The sequence below is a fragment of the Vulpes vulpes genome, unplaced genomic scaffold, assembly GCF_048418805.1.
Source record: "Vulpes vulpes isolate BD-2025 unplaced genomic scaffold, VulVul3 u000000630, whole genome shotgun sequence".
NCBI lineage: Eukaryota > Metazoa > Chordata > Mammalia > Carnivora > Canidae > Vulpes > Vulpes vulpes.
In genome coordinates this window covers 640,245-658,638 of record NW_027325744.1, presented here as the reverse complement: position 1 = coordinate 658,638, position 18,394 = coordinate 640,245, and the positions used below count along the sequence as shown (strand labels likewise).

The 18,394-nt window shown below is 37.2% G+C and overlaps 1 protein-coding gene and 1 pseudogene across 1 annotated transcript in view; both read right to left on the bottom strand.

Annotated features, from left to right (window-relative positions):
* Window positions 1-18,394, bottom strand: part of LOC140596749 (piwi-like protein 1) — a 54,080-nt gene that overhangs the window by 23,949 nt on the left and 11,737 nt on the right. The window lies entirely within an intron of this gene.
* Window positions 6,376-13,243, bottom strand: LOC112910505 (FAS-associated factor 2 pseudogene; annotated as a pseudogene).

The window sequence follows — 18,394 nt, the reverse complement described above, 5'->3', positions numbered from 1 at the left end:
CATCAACAACATAATGTGTTCTATTTGCCCCTTTCCAAAGACAGATCTTAATAAATTACAAGTAAATAACAAGAACACAAGTCTCATTAGTCACAGTGGTGCTTCACAATTAAACACAAGATGTATCATCAATAAAATCCATGTTTTTCCATATTAACTTGAGAGGGATAAATTGTTCATAGTGAAATATGAAAGCAACATATGGGGAAATTGACAGGGCTGCACCGGTTAAACAAAGTTTGTTCAAATAAAAAGATTAAATCATAGATTAATCTGCTTAGAAATATGAAGAGGATACTTAGTATTTACATAGCAAATGATAAAACTGACATAGAGAAAAAGTCATTTGTACAGAAACTTGTAAAGAGCTTGAAAACCTGTTATATACCAAATATTGTTAGGTCGGTCATTTCTGAAATTTTATATTTAAAATTTTTTTGTTATTAGACACAAGTGCATCAAACACAGCTTTGACAAACAATTGTTTAGCAAACAATTAAAATGTATGTGATCCTATAAACAACATCTAGGCCAAGAAAAAGAACATTGCCTTACTCAAGAAACCCTCAAGCAATCACTTTCCATCATTCTGCAAGAACCCTATCATAACTTAGTAATAATTTCCTTATTCTGTTTGTTTTACTATCAGGTGTACATCCCAAAGAATGAAGTTTAGATTTACCTGTTCTTAACTACCCCCCAAAAATCACATTATATGTATTTCTATGTCTTACATCTTTATCACAATTTATCATAAGATGCAGTTATGTTCTTGAGTGTGGTTGTGGTTAAATTATTGTTATAGGTCTTAATTATAATATTGTAATGATAATACCACACTCTATGCATTCTGTTGTTGAAAAATGTTTGGATATTACTCCCTACTGTCAAACTATTTTGAACAATGCTTTTCTGAAAATTATACATACATTTGGGTACATGCGGATATGAGTTTCTCAGGGGTTAAGATACAGTAGGTCACAGTTTATGTTTATTCCAGTCCTACGTAGATTAAGAATAAAGTGCTTCCCAAAATGTTGGTATTATGACGCTATTTAATTTAAAGATAAATGTTTTATTTTTGCTTCATAAATAAAATTACTATAGGTTTGGGGAAAAAACTTTAAAATACAGACTACAGTTTCTTTGTATATATTTTACTAAAAGTTAATCTAAACTTGTGGAATGATGGATAGTTCTTAGGAATATGTATACAAAGTTGATCCATAATTGAACATGGTTTTAATGCCAAAATAAATTAGTAAAGACGTGATCATTTGATTCTTATGTCTTTGTTTTTTATTTGTTTATTTATTTTTTATTGGTGTTCAATTTGCCCACATATAGCATAACACCCAGTGCTCATCCCATCAAGTGTCCCGCTCAGTGCCCGTCACCCAGTCACCCCCACCCCTTGCCCACCTCCCATTCTACCACCCCTTGTTCGTTTCCCAGAGTTAGGAGTCTCTCATGTTCTGTCTCCCTTTCTGATATTTCCCACTCATGTCTATGATTCTTATGTCTTTGAAATGTACTGTACTTACCCCAGAAATTTCTTTCCGAAAAGATATAATAAATTATTTAAAGCATTTAAAATTTTTTCTCTGTGCATTTCCAAATGGGCTTAACTAGGAAATTATTCAACTTTTTCAGAATAGCTGACATGATTAGCTCTATATGATTTCTGATCACTTAAAGTTTGGTAATTTAAGGATAATTTATAATTCTCTAGAAATCCACAAGTTTCTTTAAATTCAGATGTTCACTTATATTTTTATCACAAAATTCCTTCATCTCCCAGGGAACTACCAATCAAAGATAGAGTCAAGGATATATTTTAATGTAATTATAAAACTAAAGGTTCTAGTTTTACAACTCTAACAATATTTATCAAGCGAAGTGAAATAGAATAGTCAATAAATTAGTCTACTAGAATTATTTTAGATTGACAGATGATTTAATTTGGTATCATATCTCAATCATTTACATATGCACGCATGTGTACATGTATATATCAAAGAATTAAGTCACAGTTCAGTGTTTTGATTTTATCTTCATGAGAGAGCTATAGACTATACTCTTGAACATCTACTTAACTTGAACAATCTACTTAAATAAACTGACTCCTCTAATTATTTACAGTATACAACAGTATTGTCCCCTCTATGTTCCTTTTATGTAAAATCTATGTCTAATCACTGTGCATAAAAGAAAATGTATGGTACAGAATTTGATGACAGTGAAAAATAAGAAGTTTAAAATGATCCCTCCTGTCTAGACACCATTTGAATCGTAGGCACTTGTTGTGGTACCATGTCACTGTCTTGTCAGCAGGCACAAATGTCTGATACCAACTGTCATTTCATTGGAAAATAATATCCCTTTAAAATTTTTCAATCAAGAACTTGCTGAAATTTTATTTTATTTTTATGTTTATTTTTTTTTAGAACTTGCTGAAATTTTAGGGGAAAACATCAGAACATGGTTCTTCCTTTAAGTACCAATCAATTTTCAGAATAACTCCAAATTTCTTAAAATTGTGTCTGCTTTTATTTAACATATAACTTTACTTTTATAAATCTTCCTTCTCTTACATATGACTCCCCAAGAATTACATCTTTAGTCTTCTGCTTTTTGAATATAATATATAGTAATTCCCAATGAATCACTTATTTCTCTACTTTCAATTTTATACTTAAAAAATAATTGGGAAATTTAATATAAAAATAAGCTCCTTTCTAAGGCCATGTTTGCCTGTTTTGACACCTTGCTATATGTTTCATCAATTCCTTAAACTCAACATGTGGAATTGGACTAGAACTTCAACCTTGGTTAGGAGGAAATAACAAAAACAAAACAAAACAAAACAAAACAAAAAAACCTCTTCTGTGTTAAACAATTAGACAGCAGACAAAACATAAGTAACATTTTTCAAATACTGGACAACAAGCAACATAGGACTATGACCCCTGGCATAAGTGAACCACAAAAAAGATGAGCCCTTCAATTGTACCAAACAACAAAGGAGGGTTAGCTGTAATGGAATCAAGCCATCTTGCCAAGTTGCAGAGATAGAGACCAAATTTTGGGAGCAGTCAAGAAAACTAGATTTGACAGGTCAGAATAAGAGAGCGGAGTGGGTAGTTGCAGAGACACACAACTCTGTAAAACCTCAAAGAATCTCCCAATTCTGTCACTGAGTATTGCTCTGTACATTTCATGAGAAGAAAATACCAGAAGCCTTGGAAAGAGCTACAGGAAAGGAGTAGAAAAGTTCCTGGAGCTCTCACAGGGCTGAGGATAACTCATGTGTCCACTTGCCAGTGTGGAAAGATCTAGTGATCCACAGGGCATTAAGTAGAGTCCTCAGGATACTGCCTTAGTTTTGAAGCTAAATTAAGTATAAAAATTTCCCAAGACTTTTCTTACCAAGCTTAAAAACAAAGGACTTGGTATATTAACAGAGCATACATTCATGTAATTGGATTGCTAGAAAATGAAGGACACAGAGTAAGAACAAAATATTTGAATAACAAATAGCCAGAATTTTCCCAAGTTGCTAAAAAGTATATACACACAGATTCAGGAAAAATAAGAGTCCAAAGTAGTATAAAAAAGTAAAGCAGGCTACGGAGCCTGGCTGGCTCAGTCAGTGGAGCGAGGGACTCCTGACCTCAGGGTTGTAAATTCAAGTGAAATATTTGTAACACATATATGTGATAAAGGACATGTAAGTTGAATATCTAAATAATCTTACTACTCCTTAGTATGAAACCAAGTAACTTAATTAAAATGGGGTTTTGATTTTATCATACATTTCACCATAGAAGATAAACGAACGGAAAATACACAGGAAAGGACGCTCAACATCATTAGTCATTAGGAAAACACAAACCAGATCACATATGATAGCACTACATGCTCAGCAGAATGGCTGAAATTAATAAAACCAATAATACTAAGTTTTGTTGAAGATGAGGGACAAAATGATTGTAAGAAATGAAATGTGCCACTGCACTTTGGAGAGTGGTTTGGCAGTTTCTCAGAAAGTTAAACTTGACTTTCCTAATGATCCAGCAATTCCTCTTATAGGCACTTACCCAACAAAAATGAAAATATATGTTTACACAAAGAACTATATTTGAATATTTAACACAGCTTTATAAATAATAGCCAAAACCTGGGCATAAAAACAAAGTGTAACTATTTTTACATCAGAAAATACTGCTCAAAGGTGAGAGGGAATGTACATTCATACAAAAGGCAGAGGAAATAAGAAGGTAGTAGGGAACATTTGAGTCCACAGACATCACACAGACAAAGACATATGGAGGGGTGAGAGGACGTGGCATTCAGTAAGTACCTATTAGATAATTGGATAAGTTACTGTTTCTCTTGTATTTGAGTCATTTGGTTTGAACATTGAGTCAGAAGATACAGGCAGCTCATGGTGGGATTCAGAATCTGATTTTCTTGTAATATTTATAAGTATTTTGACAGGGTAAGGAAAAATCTTGCACAATTGTTATGATGATTAAGTGTTTAACTGTGAAGACACAACAGTGTCTGGGACAAAGTAACCACTGCATAAATGCATGCTATTGTAATTATTAGGCCAAATAGATTTGTCTTTTAGAAAGATCTCTCATCCCAGAGTGTACAGGACACGTATGAGTGGATGCAGTTACACGCTGGGAAATAGTGGCAAGGCATTTTCAATCATTTACAATGGAGATATTGAAATCCTGAAGCATCTTCTGTCTTGCCTGGACACCTGGAATGTTCATCATTCTCTCCTGCTATGGTAAACTATCAAATCCTATCAATTTTTCTAGATGCATGTGAAAGTTTATATTTTTCAGTGAAGCTCATCTACACCACCATAATTTCAACATCATCTCTCCTTCATAATATTATTCCATTGACTCGATACTTTTAGTGTTTATAACTCCATCTATTATATATATAATTTACATATTGATGATCTCTATCCAGTGACATAAGACAGTAAAGTAATGATTATGTTATGAATTCTAATGATTATGAACTACAAAGCAATGGCAGGTAAAACTTTTAAAATAATTTTCTTTGAAAAAATTAATTGTATCCACAAAAATATTTAGATTTTCAGTATTTAATTTAAAAAAACCTGCCTTTTTCTCAAAGGAACAGCATTGAATTAGTTATTATAATGGAAAAGAAAAGAGTAGGTGAACTATGGATAACAATCAATCATTTGAACTAAAATAATTAATGATTTTGATATATTTTCATCGATAGAGAACAGAGATTTCAATAGACTGAAGTTTCCTTAAAAAAAAAAAGAAGGGAACCCTGGGTGGCGCAGGGGTTTGGCGCCTGCCTTTGGCCCAGGGAGTGATCCTGGAGACCCAGGATCGAATCCCACTTCGGGCTCCCGGTGCATGGAGCCTGCTTCTCCCTCTGCCTGTGTCTCTGCCTCTCTCTCTCTGTGACTATCATAAATAAATAAAAATTAAAAAAAAAAGATGATTTTAGTCAAGTAAGTCAGGTGAGCTATAACTGCTATATAATTCTAGAAAAAAATAATGAATTCAAGATTTTTAATTTTTAAAATGTAGTTTGATTAAACAGCAATTCTGGCACAAATATTTTTGTTATGGTAAAATACACATACAATTTACCATTTTAACCACTTTCAAATGTGAAATTTAGCATTTACTTTACATTCACAATGTGTGAAAACCATCACTTCTATCTAGCTCCAAACATTTCTATCAACCCCGAAAGAAACCAACTATTATCTTCCCATCACTTCGTGCCCAGCCCAGCCCCTGGCAACCACAGATCTTCTTCCTGTCTCTATGTATGTGTCAGGGTGGATTTTTGATATAAATGGAATCATATAATATGTAACTTTTATGTCTGGTATCTTTCCCTCATTATAAAGTTTTCAAGCTTGATCCGTGTTGTAGCATGTGCTAGGACTTCATTATTTCTATGGCTGAATAATATTCTTTGTATGTATTATGTCACATTCTGTTTATCTGTTCCTCAGTTGGTGGATATTTGCATCCTTTCTACCTTTTGGCTATTGTGAATTTTGCTATGAACATCTACATACAATTTTTTGTTTGAGTAATAGTTTTCATTCTTTTGAGCAGATACCTAGGAGTGAAATTGCTGGGTCATATTGCCATTCTCTGTTTAATTTACTAATCATAAATCTTTCTATTAAGATGTATTCTTTGCTGTGTTGATATTATGGCTAGGGAATCTGATAGAGATTATATATATATGTGCAGGTACAACTTCACATACCAATTATTACTGTAACATATAGAGAGATATGTATCACAGATATGTGTATACATGTGTATATACATATATATGTCATATATGATAGGCCTGAAAAGTAATCTATGTTAATAGAAAATGTTTTCCTCATAATATGTATTATTAACTATAATGCTATTGATTAATGACTATATGCCAGATTTTGTATTAAGTACTAAGATTTTGAACATGAATAAGTCACCTTATACATGGTTCTTGCCTTAAAAAAATTAAATCTAAATGAATACAGAAAAAAATACAGGAGAGCTAGGGAGAAACGAAAGGTAAGTCTGATCCATAATGGGACAGTTAAAAATCTTGTATGCGTTTAGAATTGAAAAACAAAATTTATGTGGCCTTTCAATCTGAAGATGCTTATATGAGGGGAGGATCTATTTAATAAGATCATTCTATTGCCAAGTTTCTAAAAAATCAAGAGCCAGGGCAAATGAAAGTTGGATGGCTTTGGAAACTAAAATAAACTAGCAAATTGTACTTACTGAACCTGGATCCAAACTGTATTCTGCCAATCTCCTCTGAAGCTGGGAACTGACTTTTCTGTATACTGGTTTCCAACATGGAATCACATTTCAGTTAGGTCCCCACCCAGATGGAAGCACAGATGCAGTAGTGGCTGAAAGATTCTTTTGAAACTAATAAGCTGGATTTCCTTGAGATTCAGGAACACTACATGAAAAGGTTTCCAACTTTGGATTTCTCGCAACTTTGTATCTCTCCTGCTGTTCCCTATGAAACTAGGAGAAGATACTAGAGTAGATTATGTGGTTCAGATCATTTTACCACCCTGGTGAAGTTAAAATCCATAGCAGATGGATTTCAAATAAGCCTTCCACCTCAATACTGCATCTCAGTCTTCCAATCCAGATGTATATATTAGTACTCTTGATGCAATCACTAAAAGAAGTACTTACAGCTGTATAATCAGCTGCAAAATAACTTGGTGTAATTCACATGACTGGTTTATTTATTTATTTTTTAAGATTTTATTTATTCATTAGAGACAGAGACAGAGACAAGAGAGAGAGAGGCGGAGACACAGGCAGAGGGAGAAGCAGGCTCCATGCCAGGAGCCCGACGCAGGACTCGATCCCGGGACTCCAGGACCACGCCCTAGGCCAAGGGCAGGCACTAAACCGCTGAGCCATCCAGGGATCCCCACATGACTGGTTTATGACCAGCAACATCTCTGTCAAAATGACCATTGTGTGACTATTTAAATATTTTGGTTTTACTAGATTCTTCCCCTCAGGTGTTTAATAACTATCAAACAAGAATGAAGAGCTGGGGGGATCCCTGGGTGGCGCAGTGGTTTAGCGCCTGCCTTTGGCCCAGGGCGCGATCCTGGAGACCCGGGATCGAATCCCACGTCGGGCTCCCGGTGCATGGAGCCTGCTTCTCCCTCTGCCTGTGTCTCTGCCTCTCTCTCTCTCTCTTTGTGACTATCATAAATAAATAAAAATTAAAAAAAAAAAAAAAAGAATGAAGAGCTGGGTAAAATGGTGAAAAACTTCAAAGAGGTGGCCAGCATCCCTGACTTGGTTTATGTATACAAATTCTGACATGGGGGAACCCTGGGTGGCGCAGTGGTTTAGCGCCTGCCTTAGACCCAGGGCGCAATCCTGGAGACCCAGGATCAAATCCCACGTCGGGCTCCCGGTGCATGGAGCCTGCTTCTCCCTCTGCCTATGTCTCTGCCTCTCTCTCTCTCTCTGTATGACTATCATAAATAAATAAAAATTTAAAAAAATTAAAAAAAACAAATTCTGACATGGGCATATAATAAATAAGTAGCATCTATAAGCATTTTGTATACAGATAGAGAATGTTGCTATTACCTGTTTATATTTTTTCTTTCTCTTGATTGAATGAAAGTTACTTAAGGAGAGTTTGTTTTTTTTCTTTTCTTTTTTTTTTTTTTATCCCAAACCCCACAAAAGTCCAACCTACTGGTGATAGATAAATGATCAATTAAGAATGAGTGAATTCAGATGAAAATTCTAGGTATCTTAATGGTTTCTAGTGATGACTTTCAGGTTCATGTATCTAAACTCTTCTTTCCATTTTCAGACAACATGCTATTTATAATGGGCTTATTCATACTACATTGATATTAATCTTTTACCAGAATGATTTAATCATTAATGATTAAAAATGGTTTTTTTTTGTATAAAACATTTAATGTTAACCTACAACACAATGGGAACTTTTATGAAAAAAATTTAAAGTACACTAGATTTCTTCAGTAAATTATCAGGTAAACTATTCAGGCGCAGTACCAAGTTGGGACACTGTATCTTTTGTGGAGGGTTTTCCTGTTTGCTGCATTCCTCACAAGTCCTAAAAAAAAAAAAAAAAAAAAAAAAAAGGAAACAGTTGCAAAGTGGAGCTCCTTGTTCAAGCACCAGGTAATACTCCCCTGATTTTGCATTCTGGGGGTTATCACTCTTTCCTCCCACAGTCATTTTCTGAAACTCTTTCCTTGGCCTTGGCACCATTAGCAATTTTCATAATGACTGCTCAGCTGAAGATTCTAGGTTCCTTATTATTTTTTAAGAGATATTCTCTGATCATTTTTTATCCAAACATCACAGTGGAGGCAAGCAAGGACAAAAGAAGTATTTGCTGCAGGAAATTCTGCAGAAGTGGAAGAAAAGACCAGAAATGCCCCACTAACTGCAGAAATTCAACGGACTCCAACTGGGTGCCTTTGCTTGGTCATTTCCCATGTCATTCAGTTGAATCTACAACGTCAGTTTTGGGATGCAGAAGAGAACTTGAAACAAGTGTTTTTTTTTTTTTTTTAGGCTGATGGCTTGCTGTTTGATAAACAGCTGAAACAACCCGGAGGTGATCTGGAAATGAGCGAATCCTTGCAGATCATCGGCTTCTCAGTATTTTCTCCCTTGCAGGTCCCATGGAGTTCCGAGGTCCTTGGGAGTAACAGATTGTACTGGCTTTAAGTGACAAAATGTGCATCCTTCCTGGAGGAGGAAGGGAGATGACACCTATGCAGCAGCCCTACGGTAAGGAGACAGGAATGGGGTCTGAGCAAAGCAGGCTTGTTTCCACATGGACTAGGAAGGAACATGTGCTTCAGATAAAACTTCCTGAAACCTAAAGTAAATGGGTAGGCCATCCCAAGAACCGTACCGACATACACTTTTTCTTAACAGTCTGGCATCTGACCTCCTTCCCTGAACAAGTATTGAAAGGCCAAGAGACATAACGTGCACGTTGTAGAATAAGATGCAGACTGAATTAAGGAAAAAGTTTTACAACTTCCCAAAGATGTGTGGGCAAAACACCCAAAACAATACCCAACCTAGAGAAGGCCCTTAATATCCTGCCCTTCTGTGTACTGCCGGGGAAATAGCTATGAGTTTCACAGGGAGGGAGACTCAAAGTTATGTGGGAAAATTCCTCTTTGCATGGTTGTAAGCATGAAGCAGACTTCACATAAGGCTGAATAGAGAACATGCTTTATCCTGGTATCCATTCCAGATACCTTTCATGCCAATAGACAGTGACTTCCCACTCATCTGGCCTTGAGGCAGCAGTAAACAAAATGGAATAATAGGCAGTGAGGAGCAGAATTAAATTAAATTTTCCTAGAGATGGTGTTTTAGACATCTGTGCCAAGACCACTGGGTAATTCCCGGGCTCCCTAGGTGGTGCCTTGTGAGGTTCCTTATTCTGTCCCTTACCCATGTTTACCCCAACCACTGTGGGATGCAAGGAGAAGCCACGTACATCACTGCTACCTAAAAGAGAAAGAGTTGCCCTTAGATTTTAGGGAAGCAAGAGAGAAAGCCTTTGGAGACTGCAAATCTACCACGTTATGTTTTATCTTGATATGAAGCCTGGCCTCAAAGCATGCTAGGCTCCAGTTACTTCAGTAGGTTGCTGTGTTACAAGTCTGCACCAGTCTAGCTATAGAACACTTTGGAATATTTGCCAGCTCATGCTGACATCTGTTAATAATACATGGCATGACCCATGTACCCATTACCATAAACTCAACCAAAGAAGGGACATCCATCCAGAGGTTAAAAAACCCCTATTACCTCAAAACAGCAATAGAGGGAGAGGATTAAAACCTGCCTCCAGCAGGTGGCTATATCAGAAACTAACTGTACCTTCCAGCAGTTTACACACACCTGGAGTTCTGTCTTGGCTCCCTTCAAGGTTTCTAGTTCTATCCTTGAACCACCACCACCACCACCACCACCCACTTCTCCCACTGATACAGGCAGGGCACCATCATGGGGTTCTGCTGGTTCTACCATTGACCCTGCTAGTCCTTTGATAAGGCACCAAGATTGGCAATTCAGGAACACTCGGGGCTGGGCAGGAAGAGCACGTACACATCAGAAGAGGAATGAAGAGCTGCTATCCTTTGGTTCAGATTGCATAGTAACCATCTAGTACAGATTCCAAGGGACAACTGCAGTTAATGAGTATACACAGAGTTCACACTGCATATATGGGGATATCTGTACAGAGACTTTGTGGGGCAATGAACTCCAGATTTCTCCCAATACTCCAAGCGAGGCGCATAGATGGTAAGAAAGGACAGCAAGAGTTGGACCAAAAAGAACAACCTCTCTAGGAATGTGAGAGGGACAATGGCAAAAATAAGCACAAACCAGCCCAGGTCACCTTTATTACACTCTTGTGGGCTAAGGAGCCCAGAGCATGAATTCATGGGCTTAAGAATTGGCTCTTTATCAAATAAAGTTAAAAAAAAAAAAACCCAGCTATGTTGTGGGACTCAGGAAATTTAACAAAACCCCCTACCCCTGGACAAGCAGAGCAGGACTGACTATTTTGGGCTGCACCCACCTTGTGCTGACCTGCTTATTACTTAGGGGCACAACATTGTCAGTCTCATTCCTTTGGTCATTACAAAGCAACAAAAAACATTTAGAAGTTATTCATAAAATGTGGGAAGTTCAAGGAACATCTCTCTTCTGTGCCTCTTCTCTGGTGGTGGGAGAAGCAAGTCGTCAGGAGATGCTGCAGTAGTAGCTGGTTGATAGATGTTTTTTTCCACTTTTATTTTTCATAAAAGCAAGGATGAATGAGAACTAGTGGGAATGTCCCCTTCCCCAGTTGGGACAATGACTGGGTCGAAGTCCTTCGACCTTTCTTTGGAAGGTGTGTGGTGCAGAGGCAGTAGGGAAGGGTGGGCTTGCCAGTGGGAACGTTCACTGCTGACCTTCGCACACACACACACAGGTGGTGACTCTTTTGGGCTGCATGGTTTCTGATCCTCCCTTAGGATACAGCAATCTTAAAAAAAATATTGTATTATAATAATAATATGAATTTCTCTCTCGGTTTTTGTTTGTTTGTTTGTTTCTCCATTTCGTTTAGGGATTAGGAGGGGAGAGGGAAGAAAAATGTCATTCATCTTTCAGGTCCTGAACAGAGAACTTCTGTGTGGCTAAGTCTGGCCTCCTGAAGTGTGGGGGTGTTGGGCCACTCCTCTGAAGGGATGCAAGGCAGCACCCGCCGGGGAAAGTTGGCTTCAATCTGAAACTTTTCAGGGCTTTCTTTCAAGGAGAAGAAGTAGTCATGGATTACTGTTAGAGACTGCGAAAAGTGGAATCATCTCTCTACTCGAGAATCATTGGCTAATTTGAAAATGATCTTGACACTTTCAGGGTCATCAGGGGAAGGCTCTGGGGGCAGATACTCCAGCTTCCCCTCCTTTTCCTCTTGTAGATTCCGCACACCTCTCTCCTCTGCCAACTTTTGCTGTTGCACCTCCTCCTCCTCCTTGCGCCCCTTCAGCTCTGGCTCCTCCCGTGTCTTCCTTTCCTTCTCCTGGTCAGCCCTGAGAGAGGCCAGATAGGCCTCGTCTTTCTGTTGTCGCAGGACCTGGGTCTGATTTCGTTCTTCCCTTTCAAGGCGTTCTGACACGAGGTAAGTCTGGTTTGCATCCATGATACATGTCAGCTGGTTAATAAGGTCATCGGGTCCCACTGCAGTCGTTCTCTGATCCTTCAGCATAATCAAGGCCAGGAATGGATAGGTGTTCCCTCCTAAACCCTGCAAGACCCTATATCCCTCAGGTTTATTTGCGGAGCATGCCCAGCGAAGCATCCTAGTGTTTATTAGGGAAATAACTTCAGGGCCCAGAGTGTGTTGCAACAGAACTCATCGGAGTCCTGGGGATCATCTCCATGAAGACAAACCAAAAGCAACCAAAGCTCCCGCTTGGCATCGTTAAGTGCCTGGCTGTACGTTCCCTGGTGGAAGGCAGGGTGTGCCCTCCCATATTTCTCTTCAAAAGAGAGCATAAATGAAACAATGTCCCCAACGGGGTCAGTGACCCAGCTGCGAGGGGCAAACCTAAATATATCAAGTATTGTGTAGGTAAATCGGAATGGAAGCATTATTAAGTAATAACCCCATCCAGGCAGCCCCCTTGGCTGTGGTCTTGCAATAGCCTAACTGTAGAGCCTGTGCTCAACTGTATTAACTTGCAGGGGTCAGGATGGAGGTGGGTTGAAAACATCTGGCACACCCTCTTGTTCATTCAATCGGTCCTGTACAGCAGCCTCTATGTCCCAGTAATGCTGTTCCAAGGGATGGCAGCATTGATCCATAGTTGCTATGCCAGTTAGATCCTGAAACTGCAGCAGTTTCTCTGTCTGCTCCTGGGTTATATCCGGCTCCTCAGGCGCTGCCATTTGGCCGCCGCCTCTACGCTTCTTAAAGGAATGATTTGATTACCTCTTATTGTAACATAATTTCCTGTTTTGATTTTCATACTCTGGGTGTTTTGTTTTGTTTTGCCTGTTTAAAAATTTTCCTCTAATTAAGTTGCTGATTTTAAAAATACATTACTCAAGGTTGCTTTTTCTTTGAACAGAATGAATAACAGTGCAGAAGGACCACATTTAAAAAAAAAATTACGCTTGAAACAGTACTTAATTCCATGTTATTTGCCATATTCAATTCGGTTTTCTTTTGTTGCTTAGCCCTATAAGACTACCTTTATATAAATAATATTTCCTTTCGAGCACTAGCCATATGAATTAACAAATGTCATACCTGAACTCTGACTGAATCATATTAATTTTGTCTTAATAATTATGTAAAAAATAATTATGTATATGTGCATACTTTTTTGTGGGGAAGGAGTGTAGAATAAAAGAAAGAATGAAAACAGATCCAGAATATTTTTTCATTAATGTATCTTGAAAAAATTAAAATGTACTTGTCCATACAAGTACATATTTATTAAGATGAAACTTTGTTCATAATAAATAATTCTGCTATAAAACGTCTTAAATCCATAACCTTTGTCAAAATGGTAAAATTGCTGAATAAACTGGCAACATAACTGGAAAGAAAACACAGACCTATGCACACAAACACACATTAAATAAGTAGCCATGAAGTCACAGTTTGACCCAGTGAAGAATTTAAAACTAGAAGCAAAAGGTAGTCCTTTTATAAATTGCTGATCTCCTCATACACCTTGTTGCTACGTTAGTTGTTTTGCTTAGGAAAGAGGATCATTCTGACAGCTACAATTTGTGTTTCTCTATAAAATTGGAGTTGAAATATTATAAGATATTCTTATGATCTGTTTGATATTTTTAAGAGTATTATTTATACAATATTGAAATAATGAGGAGACATCTAGTCACATGTTTTTTATTTACCAAAATTGGGCATCTTCTATTACCTCCATGGTGGCATCCAAGCCATTTCCCAGTTGGCTTTGTTTAGAGAGGTAAAATTAACTCATTCTCTCACCATCAAATGCCTAAAAGCCCAACTGGGAAATAGAGAGTAAGTAAGACCAAGAGAGATGATATTTATTGTCAAAAGGGATAACAGCTTAATAACTTAGTTATGACTTCTATAATAAATAAGTTTGTATTACATAGATATCACATATGTAATATTTAAATATTACAAACATGTTACTTATATAATGTATAAATATATAGTTACTCATATATATTAGTATATGTATCAATTGTATATAGATAGCATTGCTATTTCTTATATATATACCTACACACACAGAAGTATATATTGCATATGCCCTGTTTGTGTGTGTGTGTGTGTGTGTGTGTGTGAGTTAGGAAAATGTTAAAACAAGATCTCAATTAGAAATTCAGGTCCTAAAGACCATTCTAAGACATTATACTTTATTTGCTATGTGAGTTGTGTCTTGGAGCAATACTTCTGAAAGTTTGTTGCTTAAAGGAAGCATTGTGCTATACATTCCTACCTTAATGCCAGTTAATAAGTGAGGTAGGGGAAAGCGTCCATGAAGCTCCCTGGAACCTATTTGCTATACTACTCTAGGAACACTTTTAGTTATCTAAGCCCTCCTTATTGTTGTTATTTTTGACTTCATATATCTAGGGATCAATATATACGAAGTCATCTTTAACATCTGAGTACAACTCTGTTCCCATTATTCACTCACAGTCCTAAACACGGGATTTGGCGATTTAGCAGGTATTCCTTGAGTGCCTACTGTTGGTCTAGGTACTGAGTGAGCTATGGCTGGAAATACAATGAAGAGATTCCCATACTCATGAACTTAATAGTTTAAGGTAGACAAGGAAATGATCATATAAAATGCAAAATATAAGTGGCAGCATCTATAAATATAGAAAGCAGGTATTTCCTTAACTTTGAATGGCCAATCTGCATATATATGCAGCCCTCTGGACTGAGACCTGCAGTGCTCTGGAATTCAGCCAAGCCCAGAAATGATTTATTCTGGAAATTTGCTCACAGAGATGGGACTCAAAACATGTGGCTGATTCATTTTTGAAAACTTTTATTGAAGATGTAGAGACTTTTTACCTTTATTTACTTTTAGGTAGAAGTCAAATATTTCTGAGGGCTGTGGATTACTGCAAACTGAGTTTTAAACTATCCAATGGTGTTAAACTTGATCAGATGCTCTGAAAAGATAGCATGAAGTTTTTTTTTTTTTTTTTTAGATAGCATGAAGTTAAAAGTAAATTGAAAGACTGTAAACCTATTACTGTTTTCAATTTGAATGTTAGTTTGTGATTTGAAATTAGTGTGGAAGAAAAAAACAAATATCCAGTGATTAAAACTCAGAGCAACATTGCTAAAACATTGCTCCAGAGGGGAGGGCTATGAAAATCCTATACAAATACATTCAAGAAGAGGTTTAGTTTTAAAAGGCAACAAAGGCAGTAAAATCTGTATTTTTCCATTCACAGTGTAAACTCTTTTAAATGCTCTTTAGCTACTTGCTTATCATATCTACCAGAGTTTAATGTAGAGAAACATGCTGAGTAGAAAAGTGAGCCCACATGAAGGAGCCTGGAAATGTTATAGAGCAAAGCTTTTTCAAAAAGTATTTATTTTCTATATGGCCAACAGCAGAAAGGCATGGGACACTATGGTGTACAGAGAGTTAAACTGTGTGCGTGTCTGGGGGTGGGGTGGCAAATGTAAGAAGAAATACTAATTCTGAGCCCTCAAAAACCTTTCCACTTTTCTGATAGCAAACTCTATTTGAATATGCATGTTCAGCCTCTCCTAAGAGAAATCTTGTTCCTAGCCAAGAAAGGTAATGTCATATCAATCTAAACATTCAGCTATACATTGAATGTGCTGATCTGGTCATTAGGAACAAGGATACTGGTTACACATGCACTATTTCTGTTACCTGTTTCCTAAGAGATATCAAGATAATTGCTTTTTGTGCTTCAGTAATATTCTATGCATAATATTTCACTTGCTGCATTATTTTATAAGTATCTACCTCTGTATATATCTCTCTGCTTGAGGACGGGTACTCTTAATTGTCTTTCTGTTTGCAACACCTAACTCAGTGCTTGGCAGAAGGTTGGCACATGGTGTTTAATTCAAGGAATGACTATGTTTTTTGGCAGGCCAACTTCCTCTATAACTCACCAAGTACGGTTTTCTTTCTTTAAAGACTTTCTAAATAGAATGTATAAGTTAAAGGGCAAGAATTAATTATTAACAATTTGCCTAAGAAATTAAGTCTCTAGATGGCATAAATCATATGCTATCAGTAACATTCATGCTTCTGTTGAAAACCTATCAACCCTTCTACAATTTCAACTTACAATCTAAAATGTGAAAATATTCAGCTGGAGATGATCAAACCCACTGGGCTGGACAGAGCAATAGGTCAGCACCTTTGCCCACATCCACAGCCTGGAGGTGTTAGAAGGTAAGCAGCGCCTTCATCATTCTGGCAATCTATTTTAGTCTAAGTCTACATCAAAAGCCTGTCAGGGCTCAGTGCTGATAACAAAGCACTATCGCTTTTCAAAGTGACAGAGCATAGTGACATATCAACACTAGGACTTAAATGAAAAACCCCTTCTAATTTAATGGGGAATCTGCTGAAGCTGTATTCAGCCCAGAATCCTGGTTTTCAATTAAAACTTTTTCAGGGGATCCCTGGGTGGCTCAGCAGTTTGGTGCCTGCCTTTTGCCCAGGGCGTGATCCTGGAATTCCGGGATCGGGTCCCGCATTGGGCTCCCGGCATGGAGCCTGCTTCTCCCTCTGCCTGTGTCTCTGCACGCCCCCGCCCCCATGTGTATCATGAATAAATAAATAAATCTTAAAAAAAAAAAACTTTTTCATAGCAAGAGAAAAGTTTGGCATATCCTTTCCTTTTTTGAGGCAGTTATGGAATTGTGTGGAGAAGACAGTAGTATGGTGTAGAGATGGCCCGGTACTAGCTAAGTACGTATGAGCCCTTCTCATCCACTAATTGCAGTTCCAACAGTATAACAAAAGTCTTACCTAAAACTCATACTGCTGAAAAGATCCTTTCTCTCAACACAACTTTTCTTCAATGAATGTTTTTTTCTGACACAGAGCATAAGAAGACAAAGGGGAACAATATATCAATTACTTACTACCTGCTTGTGCCAAGTACTATCAGTATAGGGAGGGGAAGGGGCTCTCACCTATGTTATTTCATGTAAATATTACCTATGCTATTTCATTCCTACTAAGGTATAGAATGTAGATGTCTATTTTCATGTTTTGTTCATACAGAAAAAGAAACACATGAGTAATTAAGCAGCTTCTGTATGGTCACACACCCATTAAGGGGTAGAGTTGCAATATGCCCACCTAGTCTTTTATATTAGCTACAATATTGCTAAAATTTAAATGTGGAGAACTATGGATAACATCAACGTGCTGACATAATTAAACATTTATTTATTTATTTATTTATTTATTTATTTATTTATTTAATGGTGTTTCTCACTTGCACTTTCCTTTTTAAAAAAAGATTTCATTTACTTATTCGAGAGCGAGAGAGAGGGGCACAGACACAGACAGAGGGAGAAGCAGGCTCCCCGCAGGGAGCCCGATGAGGGACTCGATTCCGGGACCCTGGGTCACGCCCTGAGCTGAAGGCAGACACTCAACCGCCGAGCCACCCAGGCGTCCCTCACTTGCACTTTCCTTAAACGAATTTCTTGAAACATATATCTTAAAACAAGCTTCGTTTTTTGGGTATCTTTTCTTAAAGGTTTTATTTAAATTCCAGTTAGTTTCGGGTGATTAACAATTACATGAAGACCTAAAACCGTAAGAGTTTTAGAAAAAAACAGGGAAAAAATATCCCTGATATTGGTCTTTGCAATGACGCATTATATATGACACCAAAATTATAAGCAATAAAACCAAAAAAAAGTGAGATAATATCAACTTAAAATACTCTTGCACAACAAAATGAAAAGCAACCCATGGCAAGGAAAACGGTATTTGCAAACAGCACTTAACATCTAAAATATATAAGAAAATTCAACAGCAAAAAACAATCTGATTTAAAATGGGTAAAAGATTTGAATAGACTGTTTTCCCTGAAGAAGATATGCAAATGGCCAATATGTACATGAAAATGTCCTTAACATTACTGATCATCACAAAAGTGCAAATCAAAATCACAGTGAATGTTACCTCATACTTGTCAGAATGGCTATCAGGAAGATAAGTGATAACAAGTGCTGGTGGCAAGGATTTGAAGTTAAGGGAATCCTTGTG